Below are 26,983 nucleotides of genomic sequence, written 5' to 3'. Positions count from 1 at the left end.
GTTCAGCCTGGTTCTTTAACTGAGCTCCCCTTTATTCTTTCAGAGGCCCTGAACTTCTTGTATTCATTAAAGATCCCACTGTACTTTTTTGCAAGATAGCCCCCATGTCCTAGTCCCAATTTAACTATGGAACATTTCAGCTTGATTTCTAGCTTCTCATCACCTGTTGTGCAATGCTGTTGGCACAGAATGACTTCCACATTCCACCCCCAAAGGGTGTATTTACAGTCTCTAAAATACTTTGGAGTCAATAAATGCCTTCAGGATGTGAATTAGTATTAAAAAGAATCAGCAGAATCTTGACATCCTACCTGTATTTTCACTCATTCCTTGAAGAGTTAAGACTGCTAATATCGATGGGTATTTTGATTAGTTAGGGTAAAATTTGACTAAGGCGTACTGGATTTTAATTGACTAATAATCAGGTTAATTAATAATAACTCGGTAAAGGGTGTGTATTTTTGCTTTGTGTGGCAGTGCACCTTTGGGTGCCTGCCACTTTAAGGGCAGAGTCAGGCAGCCAGCAGGGCTTGATGGTGGAAGTGTCAGGAGATCACTGAGTATGGACATGGGCCCTTGCACCCCATTGGCATTCATGGGCCTTCTTCTCCTCACAGGGTGATGCCAGTCAGTTTTCCTCTCTCTTATCTCTCCTGCCACGACTGTGATGACTTAATTAGGGGGAGGGCTGGTGACTCCCAACCCAACGTTGACAGGCACTTACTTCAATGCCAAATGAAATTTCTTTGCCCAGGAAAACAAAGTAAACAAAAAAACCCTTGCTGTCCACCCAGTGTTTCTTCTCCCAATGCAGGAAACTCAGAGTCAGATTCTCTCTTCTCCTAGCTTCCATCTCGCAGGTGCTTGATCGCCAGAGCTTCGAGGGGTTTCTTCCTTCTCTGCTCACAGTGATCGATGCTGTGCCGACTTAAATGACCACCTGTGGCAGCTGGTTAGTGCGGTAAAAAAAGTCTCTTCTTTCTCTTTATTTTTTTCTCTATTTAGGTGTGAGCTCAATCCGTTTCACCCAGCAAGGTGGTAAAATGGCGCCAGAGACAACCGGGAGCTCCTGTCAGAGTGTGGCCATGCCACTTCCGTTGGGCAGACTCCCCAGGCCAGGGGTCTGCTTAAGGTATGTAGCCTTGTCCTTTTCACAGGCAGCCATTTTGAGAACCAGGGGCTGCAGTTTGCTGCTGCCAGCCCAGGCAGAAACATCAGAAGGTAAGAGCAGGAGGCTCTTGGTCCTGGGCATGACCTAAAATTGCATCCTGCTGGGGCAGGGTGGCCTGGTGGTGTTACTAGTGGCACAGGAGCCCCTAGGAAATACCAGGCCAGTTACCACCTTGTTGAAAGGTGGGTTGGGGTGCCATAACCCCTGCCCCCGCAGTTTGGTGGGTACAAGGGCCAGGCATAGCTATGGCCACCTGAGCCCTAGGGGGTGGAAGACCCCAGGAGAGGAGCAAGGCCAGACATGGCTTTGGCCACCTGAGACTACAGGGGAGGAAAAGCCCTGGCTGGGGGTAGTTGGGTGGCCCTGGAGAGGGTGGGCTGTTGTGTAGCCCAAGAGTGAGGGCAGTTGTGAAGGCCCTGAGAGGGCAGGGATGTAAGTGGCCCTGCACAGAGTAGGGCTGAACAAGTGTATGCCTGAAGGGCTGTGCATGAGGGGGGGTGAGTAGGGCTGAACAGGGAGTAAGTCTGAAGGGCAGTCCCAAGGGTGCATTGAGTAGGGCTGAACTGGGAGTAATCTTGAAGGGGAACGCAAGGGCCAGACACGTGAGTAGTTAATTGTGAAGATGATGAGAAGACCCCAGGATGGGGTGTTGCATAGAGGCCCTAGAGTGGGCATAGTAGGAACCCCATGTGTGGGGAGTAGGCCAAGGTATATTTTTGGATGCCTGAGGCTGTAGTTGGCTCTGAGGCTGAATAGGGGGCCTCAGCCAGAGTTAGGGGTGAGTCCTGATGCCGGTAAGTCCTCCAGTGCAAGAAGGCAGAGTGTGGGTCAAAAGAAAGACCTAGAGGTTGAACACAATGATATGCTGCTCCAGGGAGGGAGGGAGAGTCCCTGTGAGACCCAGGAGCACCAGTCGTGGGGGGATGAATATGCATGTGCATGCGTGCATGTTCTGTGAAGCTTAGGATGCAGTATAGGGGTGGTTGGAGTTGCATACATAGGCCCAGGAGAACAGGGCCACCAAACGGCAGCCTCCTGACTAATTAAGACACCAATTATTAAACAATAAGGTATGGCAGACAAGAGAGGTGGGCAGTTAGCCCAGAAACATGTGGACGGGACAACTTCTGACCGACACTGAGAAGGTCCCCTGTTACACTTCATAAGAGATTTGTGGCAACCAAATGTCTTGAGAGTAAACACCGATATCAATAGAGAAATAAAAAACAGAATGATATGGTGACAAAGCACCTTATAGTATTAACTTGTTATCTTTCCAAGGGAACCAAAATTAAAACAGTTGTATTCTGGGTATTCTTTTCACCACTCCTTATTTTACAGACACTTCTGTGGTGGACACTTCTTTGGCTCCCATTTGTAGCCAAAGTGCTATGTAGTCCTATAAGTAAAGTGTGGGAACTTCCAGAGTGGGCTTAGAGAGCCCTATGTAACTGAATTTTTTCTAGGTTGGCCAGGACAGTAGATCTGACACCCATGCTCCTGTAGAAAGTCTCATGAGATCTTGGACCTAGGTCTTTACAATGTAGTGCAAAGGTGAATGCCTCAGTTTTACATTTGGAGGACATCCCAGGTGCCAACTTGGGAGGTGGGGGGTAGAAACAACGATTGCCACCTCAGTTGCAGAATTGCTCCCATGGCATGGTGGCAGCTGCAAGTCACAGCTGCCTCAGGTGTCTAGCTACCTTGTTACACCTCTGTTTGGAGTTGCAGGGAAACTAGCTTACCAAGAGGAAATGAAGAAGGCCTGGTGGATATACTATAGACTATGCATCTTACACACATTATTGTCTGCAGCTACTTCCTGCTCAAGCCATGGTAGCTCTGGTCAACACTAAGTTAAAACAACCTACAGAGAAAATGCAGGAAGGAGGGCTACATGTTCAATGGAGGGCACCCTTTCTTCAAAGTTAACCCTTAATGAATGGAAATGCAATAGGTTAAGCAGTCCTAAGAAGTGCCATCTTACCAATAAGAATCTGATCTCTTTCCATGACATTTTACCCAAATCAAGGAAGCCCATGTCACTTCTATTCATTTATCCATTTTCTTGATAGAAAGCAATAATCTTTGCTTCCCCCTTTATTAATTGTCAGGGTTGTCAGTATAGAGTTTTAGTGAACTCCCCCCATAGAGGTGACAACTTTACTGTGATGCTTGGATGATGCGTAATTTAAGAAATCAGAGATGCCCTAGAACCCTCATGCTGGTAAGCACACAGAGAATCTGGGCTACCTGACATAACCCATTAACAGCTGCCTCCTGAAACCGAACTTGTGAATCACAAACATGATTCAAGATCAACTTGAAACTAAGCTAAGAAATGGAAAGCTAAATCCTGCCTTTCCTGGCTAGGATCTACAAGTAAGCAAGGTGGGCTTCTCCAGCACATGGAAACCAAGTGTATAAAGTGTCCCAATGGTTTTAGAGACTCAGCCTTTCTCCAAAGATGGAACCTCTGAAACGGATATTGAGCATGATCACAAGTAATGTAGCTGCTCTTATAATAACTGGCGGGTTGTATTAAAACATGGTCTGAAATTACTAACTACAGATGTCTGCCGTCTGCGCTCACCCCAGGGGCATCACCGATGACAGTCTGCGCAGACAGGAAAGGAAAGCAGTGTGCCCTGCGTTCAATGTGCTGTTTGTTTCCTGCCCCCTTTGCTGGGGACTCAATGTCACTTCTAATCCACTTGGAGAGCACCAGGCCTTGTTAGAAAATGATGCTTAGTTTCCTCTGCTAGCAACTGAGGCTTTGATGGGTTGGGTTCAGGCCTAAAGGATTCTGTTACTTGGTTTGACAAACAGGGGAAGGGACAGTTGCCTCTTTTTTTAGGTCAGGAAGCTGGTACAGGTCAAAGGGTAGGAAAAAAGGGAGATGACCAAACGATTCTGGATGGTTCTCTTTCTTCCTCTCTTCTCCTTCCCTATCTTCATCTTGTTCTCCTTTCTTTTCCATTCCTTCTTCTCCCATTTAGGCCTTTTAATTCCCTCGCCAGGAGCAACAAGAGGCAGACTCTTCCATTTAATTCTGCCAGATGTGTCTTGTTTTTACCAGATTAAAAAAAAACAACCAAAAAAACAGATTTTCTGTTTTTTCAGAAGCTTACCATGAACCTAGTTAGAAGGGAAACCAGCTAACTCGGTTAACATTTCCAACAGGGTTTGGCATCAGATTTGGACAGCATTAAACTCAGACGTTGGAAAGCAGACATCCAAAAGCAAGTTTAAAGCCAAATGCTGCAGTTCAGGTCTATCTTTAGAGTTTCAGCAACAGTTTCTAAGATTAATCTAGATAATTCCTCCCAAATGCACTCATGTACCTTGATTACATCGATGCATCTTATTGCATTTTTTTTAAGAGTGGCAGAAACTCCCTAAGTTACTGCATTCAGAAATAATTCAGCTCATAAGCCAGTTATATCCTGCACTTTGCATAAGTATGGACGTTTGCATGAAACCACGACTTGTGTTTCTTTGAAGCTCATCTGCCCCAACTTCTCACTCAATTTGCTTGAGTCACTGACTTCTTCCCTGGTGACTTTTCAGCCATCTTTACGGCTATCAACCACATGAAACAAAAAGAACCAAGGTGTCTCAGTCTCAATGCCTCCTGGAGGCCATCTCAACTTTTTGTTCTGAGTCTGAATAAGCCCCAGTTTTCAGCGTAAAAGTCCATTATTGTAAACTCTGAGGCAGGGATCATCTTTGTTCTGTGCTTGTGGGGCATCAATGACAAAAAAGCTCCTGGTCCGTGACTCGGACATGGAGGGGGTAGACATACATAACAAACAAATTGTTCCTAAATGTCACGACCTGGGAATCAGTTCACAGTTGTCTGAAGTTTTGTGGCTCTGACACAAGTGGGTGAGCCCAGTTGATGGGGGAGGTGGGCAGTGCTTGTAACCATGTTTGGGGGATGGGTGACTTGGGTAGGGATGCTTTCACTTTTCAGCTTTTTCTTCTTTTCTAATATGACTTTAGTAAACCTCAATAGCCGTCAATTGACTAAAATCTGCAGTGTGCTTGCCTGACTCAAGGGAAGCTAGTGGGGATATGCTTAGACCCATGCTTTTGGATTCCCAAGAGCTAGGGGCATGATGAGCGGCCACAGGCAAGTAAGGAGCGAGGACAGAGATGGCTATTTGAAAGATTGCTTTTATTGAACAAGCACTTCAAGGGAGCTCATTGATAAAAGGTGCCAACAAAAGAGAGGGGAAAAGGGCATTAGAACTCTGGTTGAATGCAAGAGTGGCCATTTCAATAGTCTTTGAGAGTGGGTGGGATGAGGAGCAATACTGCATAGGATGCCTAGGATGCCAACCAGACTCATGTCATGGAATGCTAGATATCTGTACATAACATTGAACTTGTTCACAGTAAACCAATTCAAAATAGTACTTGATTTTCCAGGTACAGTTTTGAATAGTTCCAAGTGGTGGTATACCAGTTTCACATGTGCATATATCTGTCTGCTTCAGGTTTAAAGTGCATTTAAGCCATTCTAAGTATTATGTGTGTCCATGCCCATAGATACTGAAATATATATATATAGAGAGAGAGAGACAGAGAGAGAGAGAAAAGAGAGACAGAGAGAGATAACAACAACTAGAAATATCAATTTTTGCAGTTTTAACCAGATCGGACTAAAACATTTGCCTCACACCATACTGATGGTGAATTGCTGTAAATACTTCTCAACTGCCTTGAATCTGCTTCCCCGTGCTTTGCCCATTTGTGAGCCAGAATTTTATATCTGAAATTCAAACTCCATTGTTCAATGGCAATTGGCTCCAAAGATCTCAAAGTACCCAATCCTCCAATTCCTCCAATTCATCTAGGTCGCTCTGAATCCTAGCCCTATCCTCCAGCATATCTATTACACCCCCTCCCCTCCCCCCCAAACTTGGTGTCAGCTGGACCATGCTCATCTGAATGCTGTCAACTTGGGCCGTTCTCATCTAAATGTAGACCCTAGTCTGGAACATGACTTCCCTCAAGCAGAGTAAACATAAAGTTCATCCTTGGTAAGTGAGAGGAACCAAAAAAGACTCCATAAAGTCTACTATGGACTTTGGTTCTGCTGTTGATTTTACATGGAAAGTGATCAGATATTAAATCAATGGACCTCAGGGTAAAACCCTAAGATATAGAGAGATTATTCATTTCAAAATGTACCTGAGCCCCAAACGGTAGATGAATTTGGCTTTGCTTTGTGTTTCCTTGTGAAGGTTTCAAACGGTTCTAATCCCAGGTTTCAGCTGAGGAACAAGAAGCCACAGTAGGTAGAATTTTCAAGGGATGAAAAATTCCCTGCAATTTTCCCTGCAAATGTCTGTCATAATAAAAAACAGGGAAAGTGGGAAGAACAATCCAGAAACTATCTGAGCAATCAGCAGAATCAGCAGAACTGTCTGTAAGCAGAATGTTTTCCATGAAGCGTCAGTGTCTCTTAAGGTGGATCCCAGACGAATAATTCTCCCGTGGTTTGGCAGGGGGGAAGAGGATGGTGCACCGCCTTTGCCTCCTGCTCTTGTTTCTCACTCAGTAGGCAGAGGGAAAAATCTTTCGCATGACTGTTTCCTTGGCAGTTGCTCAGACATTTAGGAATCACAGTCATGGGGCAAATGATGAGCAAAGAACAACTGATGAAGTGGGGGACTGCAGAACGTTTCTCAATGTGGTTTTTCTTTTATGCTTGTGTACCACCTAGCATTGGGACTATTTGCTGGGAAGTTGAAGGTGCACTGATAGATTTTGGCAGGTACCTCACAAGGGTAAGAAAACAGAATCTGGGGGATATATATATATATATATATATATATATATATATATATATATATATATATACACATACACACAGATGCCATCCCCACTCATTTTCCAAGCAAGCATAGGATCAGCACAGCTAGATCCAGGAAGTAGGGAACTACAGTGCCATGATTGTATCTAGTTTCACTATGCCACCCTGAATTCAGGTTTGCTATGTGAACCCCTGGCTCTTAAGGCCATGCTGAGCCAAGCCCTTGTGATGATAATTTCCTCTCCACACATGCACCAGTAGAGGGAGCCTTGTATCTCTAAAACAAAAGACTATACAAGGCTTGAATATCATTAAGTTATAGCGAGAACTAAGCCTGTGTCCCTGGGATGAGCTCAAGCAAGCCTGGGCAGCTTTTATGCTGGACAACGTGCATTCATAATCCTTGAAGACGTTTGCAGCATCTGCTCATAAGGACAGTGGGCGCGGAGCCTAATTTTCATTTGCTTTGAAACCATCGGCTTGTGAGAAAAAAATAGATGGCATAGAGATTGAGGTGTATTTTGATACAGCTCCAGAGGTGTGAATTTGAACCTTTCCTGGTACAAGAGCCAAAGGCTTCCCCCAAGGTAACCTCACGATAAATGGTACCTGGTCATTCAGACTGAGGAGTCAAAGATGACCAGCTGTGACATTAAGCTACATTACTCCCTTGTGTGTGATTGGCCACAGAAGCTGTTGTGCTCACTATGCTAACCCAATGGCTGGCTTGAGCTTGAGCCCCATCAGATCATAATTAACTGCATGTGACCGGGGAAGAAGGAAATACCACAAAGCTGAATTTTAGGACTGGATCAAAATCCAAAGGGAGGCAACCAAAAAAGACACAGGAAACATCCATCCATCATTGCAGCTGCTCAAAGATTTTCTCCTAGCAAGAGTTTTGCCCCCTTTCCCCCAAAAGGAAAATGGTTTCATTCCAAAACAAATATTTCCACAAAAATGACTACTGCTTTTGAATTTTTCCTCTTGCTTGTGAAATTTTCTGAGGTACTTCCAAGTCTTCAATTTTATTGAATTCTGTATTTTAAAAACAAACTAATAATTTACTAAACTCCCAGATTTCAACACGAAAACAATATTTTCAAGAAACAACATATTTTTCATAACAACAGTGGACAAATATTCTGAATGGCATTCTGGGAAAATGAAAGGTAGGACCATTCAGTGAAAGAGACACAACCTCCAACATTAAAAAATTTCATTAAATCATTTGCCTCTGTCAGCCCTCTCTGGTAAGTGCAGCCTTGTGACAGATGTTGTCATTGTTTCAACAGTAGTGACACATCTTGTACTTCTCTGGGAGGATAACCTGCCTCAGCAATACCTTAGAAAAGAAGGACCCATGAAGGCCTGCCAATCTATCCATCCCTCTAGTGTACTTGGCACCTTCAGTAGCTGAGCATCTTCAATGTATTTATTTTTACAACACTTCTGTAGAGCAGGGAAGAGCTCTTCTCCCCATTTTACAGTGGGGAACCTAAGCCACAGAGATTCCAAGTATCTTGCCAAGATCACCCAGGAAAATCTCTGTCAGAAAAAGAAAATGAAACTGGGACCCAGGAAAAAACATCTTTCCTCTTAACTCAGAACTACAAATAGAGAATACGAAGCTAGTAAGTCAGAATAGGGAAAGTACCTTTACTCAAGGTTCAAACTTGAAATAAAATTAGGCCATTTGTGAGGTAGGTAACTTTACTGCCTGCATCACCTTTTTCTATTATTTGCTCAAATCTTGCAGCCCAGAACTTGTGATCCATCTAGGATAGAAAACAGATATGTCAGGGTACCAGGACGAAAGAAGTGCTTAGGGTTTTTTTCTGCATCTGTCAGGAGTTGGAAGTATTTGACACTTCCAATGCCTGAAATACACTGTTCTCTTGAGAGCTGCAGGCAAAATCACAGACTGAATGAACAGGTACAACCAAGTTAGGTGATTTAGGATTCACAGCAGATTTGGAAAATCCCCCTGAATGCTGGATTGAATTGAATTGAACCTACTGTAGCAGGTAGCAGGGTGCTGGGTTTACACTGGCAATACACAAGATGACCCTTGCTAAAGTTTCATCAAGCTAGAGAATCTCTTGGGCCAGGCACCAACTTTGAAGCAGTTCTTTAGTGTATGCTACTTTTGGGAGCTTCACGCCACCTCCCCCCTCTCCTCTCTTCTCCCCATTCAATTGCTGTTCTTGGGATCTTTTTTTCTGACAAAGCACATACAGATGTTGCGTTGTCTGCCACAATCAAGGGGCTCAGGTGGGTAATGGAGAATGGCAGAACTTGGCATGTACTTGTTTGCCTTAGTGCAATTTTCCCATAATTGCACTTCCTAGCTTTTCAGCATCTGCGAAAGATCAGCCTGTGACACAGCAAAATCAGCCTCACACTTTTCTGTAGTTTGTGCCAGGGTGGGAGGGGGACATCCTTCTTTTGGTTTAAATCATTTTTTAGAAGAGTGGGGAGGAAACCTCATTTTTATGCATGGGTAGTACTGGCTGAGTTTTAAAGGGCAGAAGGAAAAATTTAGCTTCTCAAACACACACACACACACACACACACACACACACACACCCCTCCCAGCTTGGGGGGGGGGGGGGAGTGTTTTGTGATTTTTTTGTTTTGTTTTGTTTTTGTAAATGGATATAGGTGAATCTGGCCCGAGAGAGTTTAATTTCCCTGGATCTTGAACTGAATTCATTGTGGGATGAACAAAGAGGAAGTACATACTCACACATCTCTCAACCTGGACCTCTACAAGGGCACAATGTGTAACAAAGACCCAAAACAAAGATTCCTAAAAATTGTTCAGATGAAATTTTATAGCCCTGTGAAGTTATTCTCTCTACTAAAAAAAAAATGAAACAAAGCAAAAGACATCTCTTCCTATAACCTGTTTCTCCGATATAAATAATGAAAGTATGAGGACATCAAACTGTGTGTGGAAGACTCAGGAGTATAAGGACTAAAATGACTGAAAAGGAATATTTATTGTTGTTCTTCAACCTTTATATGGAGGTCACAGCTGATAGTGCCAGTCGCATTGCTCTCAATTGTGCAAGGCATGGTACAAAAACAGTAAATTATAGTTCCTGCCTCAAGAAGCTTGCTAAGCAACTATATAGCTCAAAACTTCAGGGATGGACAAAAATACCCTGAGTTCAGATGATGCTATCAAACAGCCAGGAATTGTGATCTGTTATTTATCAAGAGTCACAGGTATGTGTATTGGAACAGGCTATTATTCCTCCATGTTCCCTATGACATTTAATATTTATTTAAGCTGCAGCACTAAATCAAGTTGCCTTAGCAAATAACTTTCTAAAATGAAACTGGGTTCTAGACAAATGGAGATGATGGTTTGTTCTCTGTCAGGAAGTTGACATTTGGAGTGAGCCTTCTACATCTATTCACAGTAATAACCAGCCAGTGTTGCATTTTCCCAACAGTTCTGCTAGAATATTGCTCCTTCTCTGCCTCTCTTCATGCCTCAGACATTCTCTGGGGACAGTTCAAGTTCCCTCTTGTTTTGAGATAAGTAAATCCCATATTTTCTCAGTGGGATTTTACAGGTCAGACAAGTCATCCATTCCCCTCTTCTACTTTAATGAATATATTTTACCCACTTTTGTTTACACTTATAGTCAAATTTAAAAGAATGCCATCAACTTGGATTAGGCTCAACACTGAGGCTTTGCATTTAAAAATGTTTTAGAAAAACTGAGAGAGATTTTTTATACAGATTTGTTGGGGTTTTTTTCATTTAATTCCAATGAAAACAGAGCTGGTTATAAACATTTTCTGGTAGCTTGGATACCCCCAAAAAGCAACACCTGGCTAGTTCAGAAAAGCAAGGAGGAGAAATGGAGAGGAAACAAAGTGGAAAATAAGCAGTAGGGTGGCCATCATAGAGGACATTCTGGTTTTCTGCTGCTCTGTCCTCAGTCCTCTATTGATACAAAATTCGATGCCTTTAGAGGACATAAAGGCATCCAGTTTCGTATCAATAGAGGACAGAGGACAACTGCACTGTCCTCTATGATGGCCACCTTACTAAGCAGCTGAGTTTCACTGTCAAAACACAGTGAAGTGGGCAAACTAAACAAACAGCAAAAATCCTAAAAAGTACCATTTAGAATTGAAAATAGTTGCAGATTGATGGGGCTTTGTTGTTGCCATTGTTTCCATACATTCAGATCCCAGTTCTGAGCTCATACCTATGCCTCACTTCAGGAAAGGGCATGAGCGCACTGACAGCAGCCAGTAAAGTGAGTGCTGCCCATTGTTTTGCAGTAGAGCTTTCTTTAGTGCTCTGCATTACATCAAGTGACTGGGCCCAGTCTTTTGTTAGTTTATACTTTAATCCTTGTAAGAAGTACCTGAAATACTCTCCTCATCCTATATGCAGCAGGGAAGAATTTGCATAGAACTGCCTCGGTCATGGGTATCAAACTCAGCAGGCCCTGTGAACCAAATGAGTGGCACTGGGATGGTCTGCAGCAGGTGGAGCTGGTCTGATGCAGTGCTACATACAACGCATGCCGTAGGCCAATACTGCATGTCATGTGCAGCACACAGCATTCAGGGCCCAGACCAGAGCCAGCGCACACTGCATGTTGCTCACAAGCCAGTCTGAACTTGCCTCATGCAGTGTGAGGGTCCAGCCCAAACCCACAGAAACACTGTAGACCAGATTGATAGGGGTCTGCAGGCTGCATCGGGCTCATGGGCCCTTTGAGGTCCCCGGCCTAGGTTAATACTGAGCACCTTAGGAATCATTGCACAGCCCTGCCTAATTCCCACACCTGATGGAGGTCTATTTGGGGAGTAAAGACTCAACTGGCTGGTACTGAGAGAGGACTCCTGATTTGTCACAAAACCCTCCAATTTTTCAGCCTGTGCAGTAGTGGCAATAAGGCAGAGGCACTGAGTGGAGGGAGAGAACAGGGTACCTCAAATCCTTCTTGACTGCCCCTTCACTGACCAGCCGAGCAATGGTACTAAGTTTCAAATGAGGCAAGTCCAGTGCTCTTTAGCCTTGGTTTATTTTTATTCTGATAGACCCAGAGAAGAACCTGGATTTTTTTTCCAAGTCACGAACAAAGCCTCTGTCCCATGTAGCTTACTGGTCCTTTTTAACAGCAGAAATGCAGGCATCTTGTCAGGCATAAAAGCAGAAGCTGATAAAGGCTGGGAGAAAACAGCAATGGACGGTTATGAAAAAGGACTGATTTTGGAAGGATTTGAAGGGGAGCAAGACAGCTTGACTCACAGTGGTGAAGTTGGTGGCATAAAAACTGGCACAAAGCCAAGATATTGGAAAGCCAAAAGGAGCAAGAAGATGAGAGGATGGGCAGAAAATGTCAGCCAGGTGTGGGACCATTAAGGGAAGTGGAGGAAGACTAAAATTAGAGAAATGAGGGCTCCTCTAATGCATCCACCCTTCTACACAGTGCTCATTCAAGCAGCTCAGGGTACCCTGGAAATGAGATGTATGGGAAGATGCCCTTGTGAAGTCCAGGGGAGTTTTCAGTAAGTCCAGGATTTTACCTGTGGCGTCTGATTTATATATCTAGTAATCGTTTCCCAGGGATGAATGGTTTAATGAGATTTAGTGAGTGAAAAGTGTAGTAGGGAAGGAGCTTTGAAATATATAACAGAACTACAGACTACAGAATGGCAGCTGTTACTATTATACCATCATCTTACCTTTCTGTGAACTGTACAGCTCTACAGTAATATTTGTTCAAGCATTTTCCCAAGGTCTTCTACCCATGGATCTCAAAATGCATTAGAAATCCTGTGAATCCTGTGAAGCCTTACCTCCCTAATCCCTTGCATTATTGGCATATGTTAGCTACCTAAGAATGAAGATGGTTGACAAGATCCATCTTGGGAGGTAGGTAATCCTCATGTTACAGGTGGAAAAACTGAGGCATGGGGAGATGAAGGGACTTACTCCAGGTCACAGAGAATATTCATGCTGGCTCTATGCTAGATCTCCTGAAGCCCATGTCTGGGTTTTAACCACTGAAATATCCTCCCTTGAAGAACAGATTGCTATTTCTTTCTCTGCAACACTCGCTCTTCATATTATAATCCAGGGGACATGGCTATAAATTATAATCCATATACAGCAGGAAATCCTCAACTAATGGATCTCACACTTTTCTTGAAGTGAAAAGGATGCAAAAGCCAAAGGTCATCATAACTGAGCACTCCCTGTCCTTATTTAAAGCCAACAGGTATGCTTCCTTTGCACCCAGAGGTCTAAACCACTTTCATGGGTGATAACCACCAGTTCCAAGTTTGGATTTGGTTTGTTTAGTTACTGAATGTAGATCCCAGGGAGTCCTCTCCCAATTTCACATCCCAACATGATGTTGAAGCAATCAGAGAAGAGAATGTCCCAGAGTTTTATGATGAGTCCAGAATATGCTGGTGACAGAACTTGGGGGCCCTGAATGAATACTCATGGGATCCAGATATGATCAGTGAGGTTTATGTTAAATGCCTAAACAGCATACATTCTGACCTTGACAGAAGAAGCCACCAGTAACCTGAAACAAAGCACTTAGGATCCTTATCTGAGAATTGGGCCAGTTGTCTCAGGACAACAGGAATTCCAGCATTCCTGGTTTTAAAATGCATTGGTATCACTCATCCCAAACTGAGAAGGATCCTCCTAATGTCTGTGGTACACTCCTGCATACTGGATATATGGATACCTATCTTGAAATGGATTTCAGGACAGTACCTATACATGTGCCATCACTCTACCTGGCAAAGAATGTGATGACAAACTTGAGCCACTGACTTCATTACTTCTGTGGGTTCAAGAATAGTCCAGTGCAGGAGCCAGCAACCTACAGCCTGTGGGACAGATTCAGCCTGCAGACATGGGGCTTCAGTGTGGGGCTTTGGCTCTGGGCATTTTCCCCACCCTGCTGCAAGGAGAAGAGTCAGCTGCTGGCAGATCACAGCACCTACCCATCTCTGACTAAAGTGTGTCATTCCAGCCCACCAGCCTATTGTTGGTCCAGTGTATTGGGCCAAATACAGACATTACATCTTTAACAGTGTAAGTGAGCGGAAACCGGTCTATACCCATAACAGAACAGAAGTTTGGTACACATAGATTGGCTTTAAAATAGCAGAACCCGGTCTAAGATCTGTGCCACGTGCCACCTCCCCCATCCCCACCAAAGGGTGAATGTGTGTTCTCTTTGCAACTGAACCAAATTACGCCACTTATAGAAAACCACATAACTTAGGTTAATTCCGCCTCGGGCTTTTTGAATATCTGTACCTAGCCTTGGTTGTCTCAGACCTGGGCCACAGCCACCAACTGGCAATAGCATAAAGGGCTGAGCAACAGCAGCAACTGCCCTGGGTGCTGACAAGGGTAGGGAAAGAGGGCAAAAAAGACAACTTTTGCTACAGCTGTGTGATTGCAATGGTAGTGTCAGCAGCAACCATAAGTCACTGCTGCCCTTGTGTGCAGCAGCCACCCTGAGCGCCCTGCCATGTTTTTATGCTGCTGCCAACTGGTGCCTCTCCACTAGTCTACAACTTCATCAGAAAAAATAATGGATAGAAACGTAGCAGCTAGAGTGGATCCAAGCTGCAGTCATTAGTCTTTTATGTTTGACAGAAAAGCAAGTATCTGGCACATTAAACTCTTAGACCACAAAACCATACATTCTGATAAGAGAGCAAGTCCACAACAGAGGGAATTAGCTCTTCCAAACAATTGTTATAATATTATACTGAGCCCCAAGCACAGCCACAATAGAATTTTAAAGTGTATTGCTATTATAAAATATGGTAGTAAGTTATTTTTAACAAGGGAAAGGCTGCAGAATCAGATGCCACTACTGATGGCTGGTATGTGTCTACTTTTCCAAGTTTCTCTAATGCAGACTAGAATCTAAACACTACTATGACATAGATTAAGAATGATCTGATATCTGTATGGGTATATTCTCCTCTCAGTTTTAGGTCTGGTCATATTTCCCTGGATTCTTGGTGGTTGATAAATCTTGCTGAATGTACTGAAGTCTCCATTTTGGGTTCAGGTTTGGATAAAGAATTTATGGAATTATTGGGCTGAAAAGGACATCTAATTTTTATTCCCCCATACAAGTTTAGAATTCACTGTCCCTAAACTATCCCAAATAGATGTTCCTTTATCATTTTCCATAAGGAAAGGCCTCTAAGTGAAGGAGATTCCACAAATAGCCTTGGCACTTTGTTCCCTTCTCCACCTGTTTTAACATTTAGGCAGGTCGTCTTTAAATTCAATCTCAATTAATTTTTCTATAGATTACCCATTGCCCTATGTCTTGGCCTTGGTGGCATGGGAGAGCAACACTTCTCTATATTCCTTATTGTAACCTTTCAAATATTTGCAAACTACTAGCATGCGCCCTTTAAACTCTTTTCCTCTAGCTTAAGCATGCCTTATTCCTACAGTTCTTTGTCATAAATTTTTATTCCAGCCCTTTCATCACCTCTGTTGCTTCCCTCTTGGACCCCCCTTCCAGAATTGCTCCTTATTATTAGATCTGGTTAAAAAATGTTAATTTTTTTTTAGTTCACCTTTTCTCCCAAATGGAGTTTTGTGAGAAAAGTGGGGTTTAGTTGCTTTTCTTTTAATTTTATAAGTATTTGACAAAGCTAAGAAATTAAAATGTATGGATTTAAGGGATTTTTCCCCTTTCTGTTTTTAACTCCTTTATCTGCCTTATTCCACTCATGCCTCATGCTTTCCACCAAAACAGAAAACAGAAAAAAATAGGGAAGGGGTACAAGGGCAGGAAGGATCAGAGGAGGGAAAGGAAAAAATGTAAAATAAATGGTAAAATGAGACAATGCAGCCATTTAAAATCAGTTCTAACCTTTTCAAACCTGTAAAAAGAAAAAAATGACATTGTTTTCTTAAGTCTTTTATTTTTAAAGTAGTTCTACTTACTTTATCCAAACTACTTTGTCTGTCTTAGTATAACGTGTAGGTTTGATGAGTGTCAGGCCTAAACACTATTTTGTTTTTTTTGCTGGTAATACTGTGAGAATCTTTCAGTGGAAATTTTCACAATTTACAGTTTGTCTTCCAAAAAAGCCCTGTTTTCATCAGCAATTCAGCACAGCATCATGGAGATAGTGATTTCACTCCACATTCTCAGGGTATCAGTAATGGGACTTGCCATGTGGTCAGCTGCCTTGCTCAAATTGGTCAGCAAACATATGTGCATGTCTGCTGAATTTGCTTAGCAATTGTGATTGGCCAAAGAAAAAGCCTGGATCTCAGCCCTCAATGCTGGAAAAGTTTGGATCTGAATTTTGCAGCTGCCTTTAAAATGGGCTGACCAAAAAATTCTTGTTCCAACCCGCCTCTGAGTTGAGAAAAACTCAGATTAGGATCTGATTCTTTTCAGACCATACCCATCCCTAGTTAACAACAAATTCCCACTTCAGCTGCATCACAATGAAAAAACCTCTGTTTATTTTCAGCTGAGGCTTGTAGCTATTTGTCTCCCTGCAGTCAGCTGAGAGTCAGAGTACGTAAAGAGTATTATGCAGTTGCTATGCTCTGCATGCTTTCCTACCTAGCTATTGTAAATTATGTGTGCAAAGTGCCCTGTTACCATGCAATAACAGGCAGGAAATCCCTATAATCTGCGTCTTAATACACCATCTTCTGCAGCCCAGCTTCACAGACAGATACAGTTCTGCTCTTCCTGCAGGCTTTCCAACAAAAGCCCCTCCACACATCTCTCTCTCTCTTTTTTTATAGGCAGGGAGGTAATCACTTCAAATCACTCCACAGATTTCTACTAAGCTACTTTGTCTGTGTGCCAACACTTTCCTGAGACAATGAGAAAGTGGGCTGTCCCTTTAATCTCATTCTCCCAAACCCCCAACAGATTGATTTGCTCTGTGTCCAGCAAAATCTTGAGCCTGCCTAGAGTCACCTGGAAACAATCTCTCAGAAAACTAGCTTCTTAAAAGCTACAGCCATTCACTTTGATAGACCCCAAATTGCCTCTCTTTTATTTTTCATAGGACAACCAAATGGTAAATTGGTCCTTGGTAATGTAGCGGAAGGCATTGGGAGCCTCTTAGGCTATCAAGAGGATATTATCCAGCCCCAGAAGTGCGGCTGTCTGTTGCCAACTCCAAGCAGGGGCTTGTAGGTCTCCCCACCTTCCGTAAGACAAAAAGATCATCCGAAGTGGCTTTGCTTTCCCTTCTTGAAAGGTGGCAGAACTCACAGACGGTTCTGATCATTGTTGCGCAGCTGTGATTTCAGTCATGGAAAGAGAAAACCACTGAGGAATTCCTTCTGCTGGAACCAGGCCATTTCCAAAGTGAGATGATGTCTATAGCACCAGACAGCTTCCCTTGCTTTTGTGACTATTTTGGAGGGAGGGAATAATGAGATGGTTTGCATGCAGTTTTCAAACAAAACACTTGTTTTGTTGCTGAAATTAACTCCAGGCAGGCCAAAAAAATGCACAACAGAAACAGCTCCTCTGAATGGGCTATGATGGGTATTGACCAGGAGACCCAGGAGCTGATTTCTTTCTTTTACTTGTCAATTTAGTATAGAGTAAGGGCTAGCCAAAGCTGAGACACCAGTCATGTTCTGCAGAAAGACAAGGGTAATCTGGGATCGTGCAGAGGACAGGAGGCAAAGGAAGAATGGACGTGTGTAGACAAAGCGGGAGCCTTAAATTGAAGCGGTGGGTTTTAAAAAACACCACTTCAATTTAGGGCTCATTAAGACTGTGTCATGCACACACATGTCATGTGTGTGCATGTCATGTGTGTGTCATGCACACACAACGCTGACTTACCTGCTTCTCCGCTGGGAAGGGGAGGGCAAGCTGCCGGCAGGCAGAGCAGTCCCTGGGCTGCGGGTTAGGCTGGTGCTTCCGTCCGTGGCAGCAGTGGCCCCCCCACCCCAGGCAGCACCCACCTGCAGGCACCCGGCTCGGGTAGTCTTGGGGAGCACCACAGCCATGATGGGCCCCCGCACAACTCAGGCAGACAGGCAGGCTCCAGCGGGGGGAAAAAAAAGATCAGGCTCGCCACTTTTCCTGGGCAGAGCCTGCTTTCCCAGGCTGCTGTCAGGCTGCCTGCAGGGTTTCCTGCAGAGCTGTGGAGTTGCATGGAGCCCAGTGCTTCGCTCTGCAGCTGTAGGGGCAACTAAAACTCTCAAAGGAGTTTTAGTTTGCTGCGCCCCAAGTCATTTAAGGCACATTACACAGCTGAATTTTCTACAGCAACTGGAATAAATGCACAATACACCGCCGAGGCATGCAAACACCAACACGATTAAAGCAGTGCAAAAGCATTTAGCCTGCTTTAAAGTGGCATGCACACACACCTCTCGTTTGGTCTACACCCGGCCAATGATGGCTGATCTTATCTGAGAAACAAACAGACACAAGGGAAATGGTGCCAGGTGTATCTCTAAAATCAGGGCAACATCTGTTTGAAAGTCCAGACTTAGGATCATGTGTCCACCCATGACAAAGGCATGCATTTACCTTCACCATCTTTTCTGCATATGTTCCAGTGACCGGAAGGAAGGACTCACGTTAGTCTTTCTAATGAGTCAATGGACAATTTTACATGTTGGTGCCAATTAGTGGCAGTGGTTATTGTACTCTGGACACTTGTCCACTAGGAATTGGACTGGAACCTATCAATTCTTTAAACATAGGGCACTGAATGGGCATTGGATGGCAGCATCTGTCAGTTATACTTGCCAAATGAGCTTGATTGGAAAGGGTGGTGGCCCAAAAAGATACATATCTGACTCTTGTCCCTTTTTAAACCATCCTGGACCCTTTCATAAGTAATCTGTTGTTTTCAAGCAACTGTTACTCAAAAACTGATTTGGGCTTTTAAGCTGTTTTTTTCTAATTATTTGTAGCATCTTTTAAGTTATAAGTTAGTAGGTTCATAGAGCTGGACAAAACAGATACTTCCCTGGATCAAGGAAAGATCTTTGCTACTACGAAGTATAACATAAATGCTGACAATTTCCATCCTCTTTCTTGATTCTCGTGGTACTCAATCATCCATTGCAAAACACAAAGACACAATTGTGTGTGTGTGTGTGTGTGTGTCCGTCCATGCATGCACATGTATATCTCTATATGAAGTCAAGATGGTCCTTAGCTACAGATTACAGATCCAGATCCAAATTTTGAATGTTTCACATTTGGAGGTTGGGTGTGAGCCTAAACCTCCTACAAAGCTGACTTTTTAATTTCTGGGAGGTTCAGCTATGAAGTGTGATTCCTGACTTGCTGCACCCTCAGTGATTCTTTCTCCCCTTGCTGAAAGTTTCCAGCTGCCAAACTTCTGAAAAGCACTGTTTTGTTGTTATGGCAGCTAATTCAATTGTGGCAATGAAAGGCACACAAGTTCCATGAGGTTGCGGTAACATCTCAATTCCTGTAAGTGATAAAGTTTAGAAGAATTGTACTTTTTGTAATCATGGCCTGTCTACACAGAGACATTGGCAATCAAATAATGAGAGCATCTTAGGAATTAAAATGAAATGTACTTACTTTTGTCTGAAGCTGAATGACTTTCGTATAAGTATAGTAATACTGGATTTGACTTTAGTGTTTGATTTTTGTACTATTACTGCATATATTTGCATAGAACTCAAAACATTTGTGGGGGCCGAGGGGAATCCGGGAAAGGGTCGGCTGGGTTGTAACCACAAACCCGGCACGTACAGATGGGTACTTTCGAACGCTGGAGTAGAATTAGGCACAAACGTGTACTGGTTCAAACAAAGATGGCTTTACTTACACTGTCGAGATGTACAGCGTAGGAAGAAAGTTAACTTCAAACTTCAGTTACAGTTTAAGCGAGGAGCTCTGATAAGATGAGATATCTTTCTGTCGCAGGGCACCTCGGTGCCCCTGCTCCTATAGAGGAGAAACTGCCAGGGAGCGAGGGAGCGCGCCCTGGCCTGACATAACGAGCCCAGCTGAGGCTTGCTCAGGTAATGTGCGCAGCTGCGGGTTGCCGGAGCAACCAAGCAGAGCCAGCTGCCTGTAGGGGGCAGGGCCCGGCCCTTATAAAGCTCAGGGCTGAGGCCAGGCTGGCAGTTCTCTGCCAGCAGCCGGAGAGGCAGGAGCTCCCTCAGCCAAGCTATGGGGAGAAGTCTGAGGGGCAAGTACAGCTCATGATAGCCCTGAGAGGATTGGGCACTAAAGGTTTAGCCAGGGGGCTTTATGTTTGTGTTACAGCCAGCAGGCTTGTGTTTGTTTGGCTCTGTTATTACACCTGGAGGCTTGGGTGAGGCTGTAGGGGTTGGAGGAGGCCTCAATTATAGGGACCCCAGAGAGTGTGGGGTGCCCTAGCGCCAAGAGGGTGCATTATTTGCATAGCGCCAGGGAAGGCGCAGCTCGCACTCCAGTGTGTGAGCAACTGGCGGCAAGAAGCGCGGCCAGTGGGTCGCGGGCGCAACCCATAGGTTGCGGACGGGGACCTAGACCCCGGATTGCGTGTGGGGGAACATAGACCCCGGCCCCAGGAAAGGGGTGGTATTATTGAGTAGCCCAGAGTGGGCACGGCGAGCCCCAAAGAAGGGGAGCGCCATTGTACATTATTGAGTAGCCCAGTGTGGGCACGGCGAGCCCCAGAGAGGGGGAGCACCATACTGAGCAGCCCTAGAGAGCGGGGCCATATTAAGGAGCCCGAGACGGGCATAGCGAGCCTGGCCGCAGGCTAGTGCGGTAACACCCCTCAGACTGAGACAGGGCGCTGCGGTTGCCCCGAGAAGACAGGGAGTAGCAGCGCGGTGAGCCAGGGTCAGAGAGGGTGCCCGTGCGGTTGGCCCATAGGACCGGAGGCCCGCTAGAGAGTCCCTGAGCGGAACCACACCGGCAGGGGAGGCCCAGAGTGGGCCAGACGAGAGTCCCAGCAAGAGGCTGGGCACGAGAGAGGGAGCCCAGAGTGGGCCACAGTAAAGAGGAGGCCCGAGAAGCGGGCGTACAGACCGGACAACGTCCATTACATCTGCGAGGCTTGGGGCATGCTATTAGGGGTTGGTAGGAGCCACGCATAGCCCACAAGGCTAGGGTGTCTGGGGAACACCCACCATATCTGGAGACCTCCAGGGGGTCCGGAAGAACCGCGGGGACAGAGGTCCCGAGTAGCCGTGCCCAGGGAAAACACAAGGCAGCTCCCCATCATTATATTTACCATCAAAGACGTGGCGGGCGAGAATTAGAGGGTGCCTTGGGCCGGCCTGTACACGGAGCAAGGGACCTCAAGGAGATCACGGCCCTCCGCGAGGACCCCGCCGTGACACTTTCTAAACACGAGCATGCAGGACACGGGGGTACGTCGGGGTCGGTCGGCGACAGGGAGTTGTCAGCGGTTGATCAGTCTGCCACGTTCACTCCGAGATGGGCACGGAGTTCTCCAACTTGGGCGGAAACTGCTCCAACCTTTTATACGGCTAGCGAGCCAATTGCTAGTCACCACATAGGAATAATTTAGAACCGGCCAATAATAACGTGTGAATTTGCATATGAGTGGCAGGAACCTTTCCACGCCGGGGTACTCCACCGTGCCAAGAAATTCCCTCATACAAAATCTCACCGTGTCTTGTGCTAGAAAGTTCCACTGTGCCGAGGCACTCAACCACTAAGCTGTGCTCTGACAACATTTATGCTAATTTTCACTCAGACCAAAATGACTGTCCTGTGTTACTTGTAAAGATAATTTTGAGATTATGATATTGAATTAAGGTTCAGGAGATCAGGGCACAATTCCTGTTCTTGTCACAGATTTGCTGTATGGCTTTAAGCAAGTCACTTCACTTAATCTCCATGTAGTTTTAACTTAAGGATGGGAATCCTTTGTTTATCTTCCATACTTCACGGTGTACAGGTTGACATGGTATATAAGTCGACCGCATTTTTCTGATCCAGAAAGTTAGAAATTTCATAGATCTGGTGTATAAGTTGACCTAACTTTTTGGATCAGAAATATGGGGTTGACTTATAATGGCCCCTGCAGGCCCTCACTGTGGACCGTCCACCAGGGGATGGACATGTGCCACAGCACCGCTCACAAGGGTTGGGGCTGGGCTTGGCACTCAGCTGGTGTGGCCCAGGCAGCACCGCTTGCAAGGGACTGGGTAGTGCCAGCCAAGTGCCAAGCCTGGCTCCATCCCCTGTGAGTGGCGCTGCCTGGGCCCTGCCAGCTGAGCATTAAGCCCAGCCCCATCCCCGGCACTCTCCTGGCACAGGCCCATCCCCTGTGAGCACACTATGGAGACTCCACTCAGTCGGACATTGAGCCTGACCCTGTTCCATATGAGTGACACTGCCAGGGCCAGCCCAGCCAAGCGCTGAGCCTGGCACTGCTCGCAGGGGACAGAGCTGGGCTTGGCACTCGGTCAAGCAGTGGCTCCATAATGACAGCAAGGCCCAGAGGCCGCGCTCAGGCTTGGCCTGGGACCCATGGCCTCCAGCGATAGGAACACTGCCAGTAGGTGAAAAAGTTTGGGTCGGAGCCGGGCTAGGGTTCGTCCGGAGTTGGGGGCCAGGCTGGCGCAGTGCTGGGGTGGGAGTCAAAAGTATTGATATAGTGTATAAGTCAAGGATGAATTTTAAGAGTTAAAAATTGGACTTCAAAACTTGACTTATATGCCACGAAATATGGTACTTAGATGGCCATTTGAGACAGATACTGTCTCTTGTTATATTGTTGTGTAGGACCTAACGCAATGAAGTCTTGATCATCTTGATCTTGACTACTATAATGCAAGTAAATAAAGTAATTATAATAAATGCAATTATTTATATTACATGTATTTAAGTATTTCATTAATATATTTAATATTATTTATATTATTATAGTTAATAACATTATTTAATACAGGATGTGAAACATTCAGTGTGTGGGCCAGATGTGTCCTTAGGAGCCACTGTATCCAACCTTCTGGGCTGCTAATAAGCCACCAGAACTTGGAGGCATGAGTGACAGGGGGTGGCCTGCCTCAGAACCAGGACCTTTGGTCCCCAGTGGACATAGCAATTAGCAGCCGGAGGGTGCATGACAGCTGACATAGCCAAGGCTACCTTTCACATGCTATGCCCAACTCCTTGGCCACAAGCTCCACAGCCACGAACACCCCATGCCCCGTGGTGGACCTGGGGCTGGAAGCCAAGCTGCTGCTTTAGCATGAAATGTGTCAGCGGTGGCAGCTCCAATTCTGGCATGGGGCATGTGGCATGTGGCTGGAGTTGGAGCTACTGCCATCGTCACCACCACTGCTGTGTACATTGGGCAAGAGCTGCTGCTGTTGCTGTTGCTGCTGCTCCAGCCCATAAGGAGCCCTCTGGGCTGGGGCAGGAGGTGAGTTTTACACCCCTGATTTAATAAATAAATAAAGTAAATAAGTGTAATGAAAAGACAGCCTTCAACAGGTGTTAGAAATAGTAGCTTAAAGCATGGCTCCAACTTTGTTCATTCAATGACAGTGTGCTTCAGTGACGACTTGCTTCTGGCCTGGGGTTTTACTGTCTGTCCATATCCTAAAGTGCGTTGGGGACAGTCTAATTCAGAATCCAACCAAGATTCTTACCCCCTGTGCAGTACAGTTCAGTTAAGCTCCTGGCAGACTAAACCTTGGATTTGCTTTGACAGATTTTTTTTTCAAATACTTTCAAATTTCAGCCCTAATTCACCCTCCAGTGGTATCAAGAAAGTTATAGTTGTTTAAACCTGAACTGAACTTTATTTGTTTCAAATGCAAAAACACACAAACCGTAAATTCTGATCCTTCTGTCTTTCACCCAAGATGAAAATCGATATTCATTTCCTTTTAACAAGAATGAGATGTTAAAAGGTATACACTTGGGCCTAGTTTTGGATGTACCAGACTCCAAATCATGCTTACCCTAACAAAGCAATAAGCCTGTTAATAACAGCATGTAAAGTTTTTCTACTGGCACCCACCCAATCATAATATAATCATTAATTAATTTTGTCTCACAACCTCAGTGACAAATTAGTATTGTAATCCATAGTTCATTAAGGAGCAAAATGAGTCACAGAGAGGTAATGTAACTAGCCCAAGATGACAAGGAACTTCCATAACAGAGCTAGAAATAGAGCTCAGATCTAGTCTATCCATCACAGTGCCCTAATCACACGATCATTCTTTCTCCAGTGTATATGCCTGCTCCCCAATAAGACTGAAATTGTATAGAGGGAACTAAAAGTTCTAGCCAAAGGCTAGATATAGATTTAGCTCCCACGGCACCCTTTGAAACATGCTTTTTTGTGAGAAAAGCTTCTTGCCGCAATGACACTCCACTGAATTTGATGGAATGGCACTGGCTCTACAACCAGCTTTAAATTAGCCCATCATGTCTAAGGACATCCATTAAAGTAAGCTAAAAGATAAAAAAGTACAACATGAGCATATGACACAGTCCTATACAAAGAAAGTCTTTTATAAGCCAAACACTGGTGAGCCTTATGAGGTTGTGAAACAGACCCCTCCCCGGGAAGTTGTAGAAGTTCTTTGACTTCAGACATTAAGAAGCAGCCTGGAAAAATGCCACGGAGACTTGACTCTCAGAATCTCTAAAGTGTTTCCTGGTGATGGACTGATGATCTAATTGTTTTTTCTATCTGGTAACCTAGGGGATTAAGAGAATCCCTTCTGGCCTGCAGAGTGACATGTGCCAAGGAGGAGGTGGTACCTGTACTTGATTCCATTAATTTCACTGGTTCCTCACAGCCCATTCACAAGCCAAAGTGACACAAATTAGTTAATTCCCCTGGCATTCTGGGACTAATTGGAAACAGTTCCTAGTCCCTGTAAAACAGGAAGCTGGTCTGTAAGTGATAATTGCTCACCTGCTGAATAGGCCTGTAAGAGGCTGTGTACTAACTAGCACATGGGGTTTTATCACTTCCCGGACATGGCAGGAACTGCACTCTGTTTCAGCATCAGCAACATTGAACACTATCTTGTCTGATAAGAGCCTAAGTTTAAGAGGTCCAGAGAAATGTGAAACCAGTTATCTCAGGGCAATTTCTGAACCTCACTCTGGACCCTCCTGAGCTTCTTGTGAACAACGGAAAAACTCCCCACCAATCTCTTCTTCTCTGTCTCCACACCACATTTGACCATTTTGTTACACATGCTTGTGCTCTTTTATTGTATTTTGCAAAATCTTTCATTGTACATGTGCCTTCAAAAAGTGGGCAGTGCAGCAGGTGTTGCACAGGCTGAGGCCCTGTGCTGCAGTCATAGGTGGTTGAACCAATGAGATAGCCCCACTTCCTCATTAGTTCCTTGAAGCGTCCAACTCCAGTGCGTAGCCAGTTGAGACATCCCACCTATGCCATGCTTCATCAGGTGCTGGTGGTAAAGACTTAGCTGCTGGAATGTCCAGTTTTTCACTATCAGGTGTTTTCTTCTGCCTCTCATTCCACATCTGTAGTCGTGTCTTCTTGGGTGTAGCAGCAAGAGGTTGGGTGCTGGTGAGGAAGCTCCTTCCCCACAGATGCTATGTGGAGATGACAATAAGTCACTTAATCTTGTCCTTTTGGGCCTCAATACAGAGGAAGAACTGGGCCCATATTTATAGCATAGAGGTCCATATACTTAGTGATATTTAAACACCTAACTCTCATTTATTTCAATGGGAATTGGACAATTAAATACCTCTAACGTTCTGGTCATTAGTGCTCTGGGGATTCTGGGCTGCAGAGTCCACAGGAAGCCTGGGGTTTTCTGTTATAGTTAGATCAGTCCTGAAATTATCCACTATCCAGCTTTGCCCCACCTTCTTGAGGACTAAGCCTTCAAAGCTTCCCCTCACACTGGACAAAGACAGAATCTAGCCCATTGCCTGGAAAAAGAAGTCAAAAGCTGTATATTATACTTCCTTGCATTTGACTTCCAGAGGGGCAGAGCACCCACAACTCTCCTTTCAAACAGTGAAGTCCTTCCAGGGATGAATTTGGTCACTTGTATCTGTGAAATTGGATAACAATATCTCATGACGGTCTTTTCCATGGCATTTTGACTTCTTGGGTCCCAGACAAGACCCAGGAACTCAGAGACAAATGTTGCAGAACCTGTAGAAAGCATTGGTTCAATGCCAGCACTAGAAGAGAGAAAAGTATAATGGGATGAGATGCTCTTCATTTTTCAGAACTACTTTACCTACCTTTAGTGGGTTGTTTCACTTTTCAGTCTGTGTGCCAACAATATATATATTTTTAAAGCAGGCAGGTGCTGTGCAAAATGGCAGGCATTTCTTTCTAGTAAAGTTGTTTAAGATTATCTTAATAAAGGTATCACTATTGGGAGAAAAAGAAGGAGTGTCCTATGACTCTGCACAAGTAGAGACCATTTTATGACTCATGTACCTCTCAGCAGTGACAAGTTTTTCAGGTGGTCTGAGTGTCAGATGCCTGGTTTTGATGGATGATGTTAAACACAGACGTAATCACCATCTCTGTTTCAGAACCAGCCAGTGAGACACTTTAAGGCTTTCCAAATGTTTCTCCAACAATAAAAGGAAATGTAAAGTTAATCAAATTGTCATGAAAGATCAGAGCCCAGCAAGGAAGGAGCAAGACTGACGTCTGAAGTAGAAGCACTAATAAAACAGACGGCTGGTCTCTGATCCTATCCGTGCTTGAGTTTAATTTGAACAAGTTAACGATGAATGGGGTTTGGAGAGACGGGACAAGGGTGCTGTCGAAAGCGATGTATGTACCAGCCACTTAAAGAAAGCAGAGGAGCTGTGGGTCTCTAACCACATGTGAATATCTTGCCTTAGTATAGAGGTTTGACTAACAGCTTTGTTGGCATACTTTGAGGTATTAGCTGCTATGTTCAGCTCTCTCCATTACCTGGGATTATTTGCTGCCCCATAATACAGACAGATACCAAAGAA

At 44.6% G+C, this 26,983-nt stretch overlaps 1 long non-coding RNA gene across 2 annotated transcripts in view; it reads left to right on the top strand.

Annotated features, from left to right (window-relative positions):
* The first annotated feature begins 1,010 nt into the window (after positions 1 to 1,010).
* Positions 1,011 to 26,983, top strand: part of LOC109280476 (uncharacterized) — a 44,025-nt gene continuing 18,052 nt past the window's right edge. For both annotated transcript variants that reach the window (XR_002086807.2, XR_009460104.1), the window contains exon 1: positions 1,011 to 1,132. This is a non-coding gene — a long non-coding RNA (uncharacterized LOC109280476). The remainder of the gene's footprint in view (positions 1,133 to 26,983) is intronic.

Source organism: Alligator mississippiensis, chromosome 2 (genome assembly GCF_030867095.1).
Source record: "Alligator mississippiensis isolate rAllMis1 chromosome 2, rAllMis1, whole genome shotgun sequence".
Lineage (NCBI taxonomy): Eukaryota > Metazoa > Chordata > Crocodylia > Alligatoridae > Alligator > Alligator mississippiensis.
The sequence above is the reverse complement of the archived record's forward strand: the minus strand, read 5'-3'. Positions and strand labels throughout refer to the sequence as shown.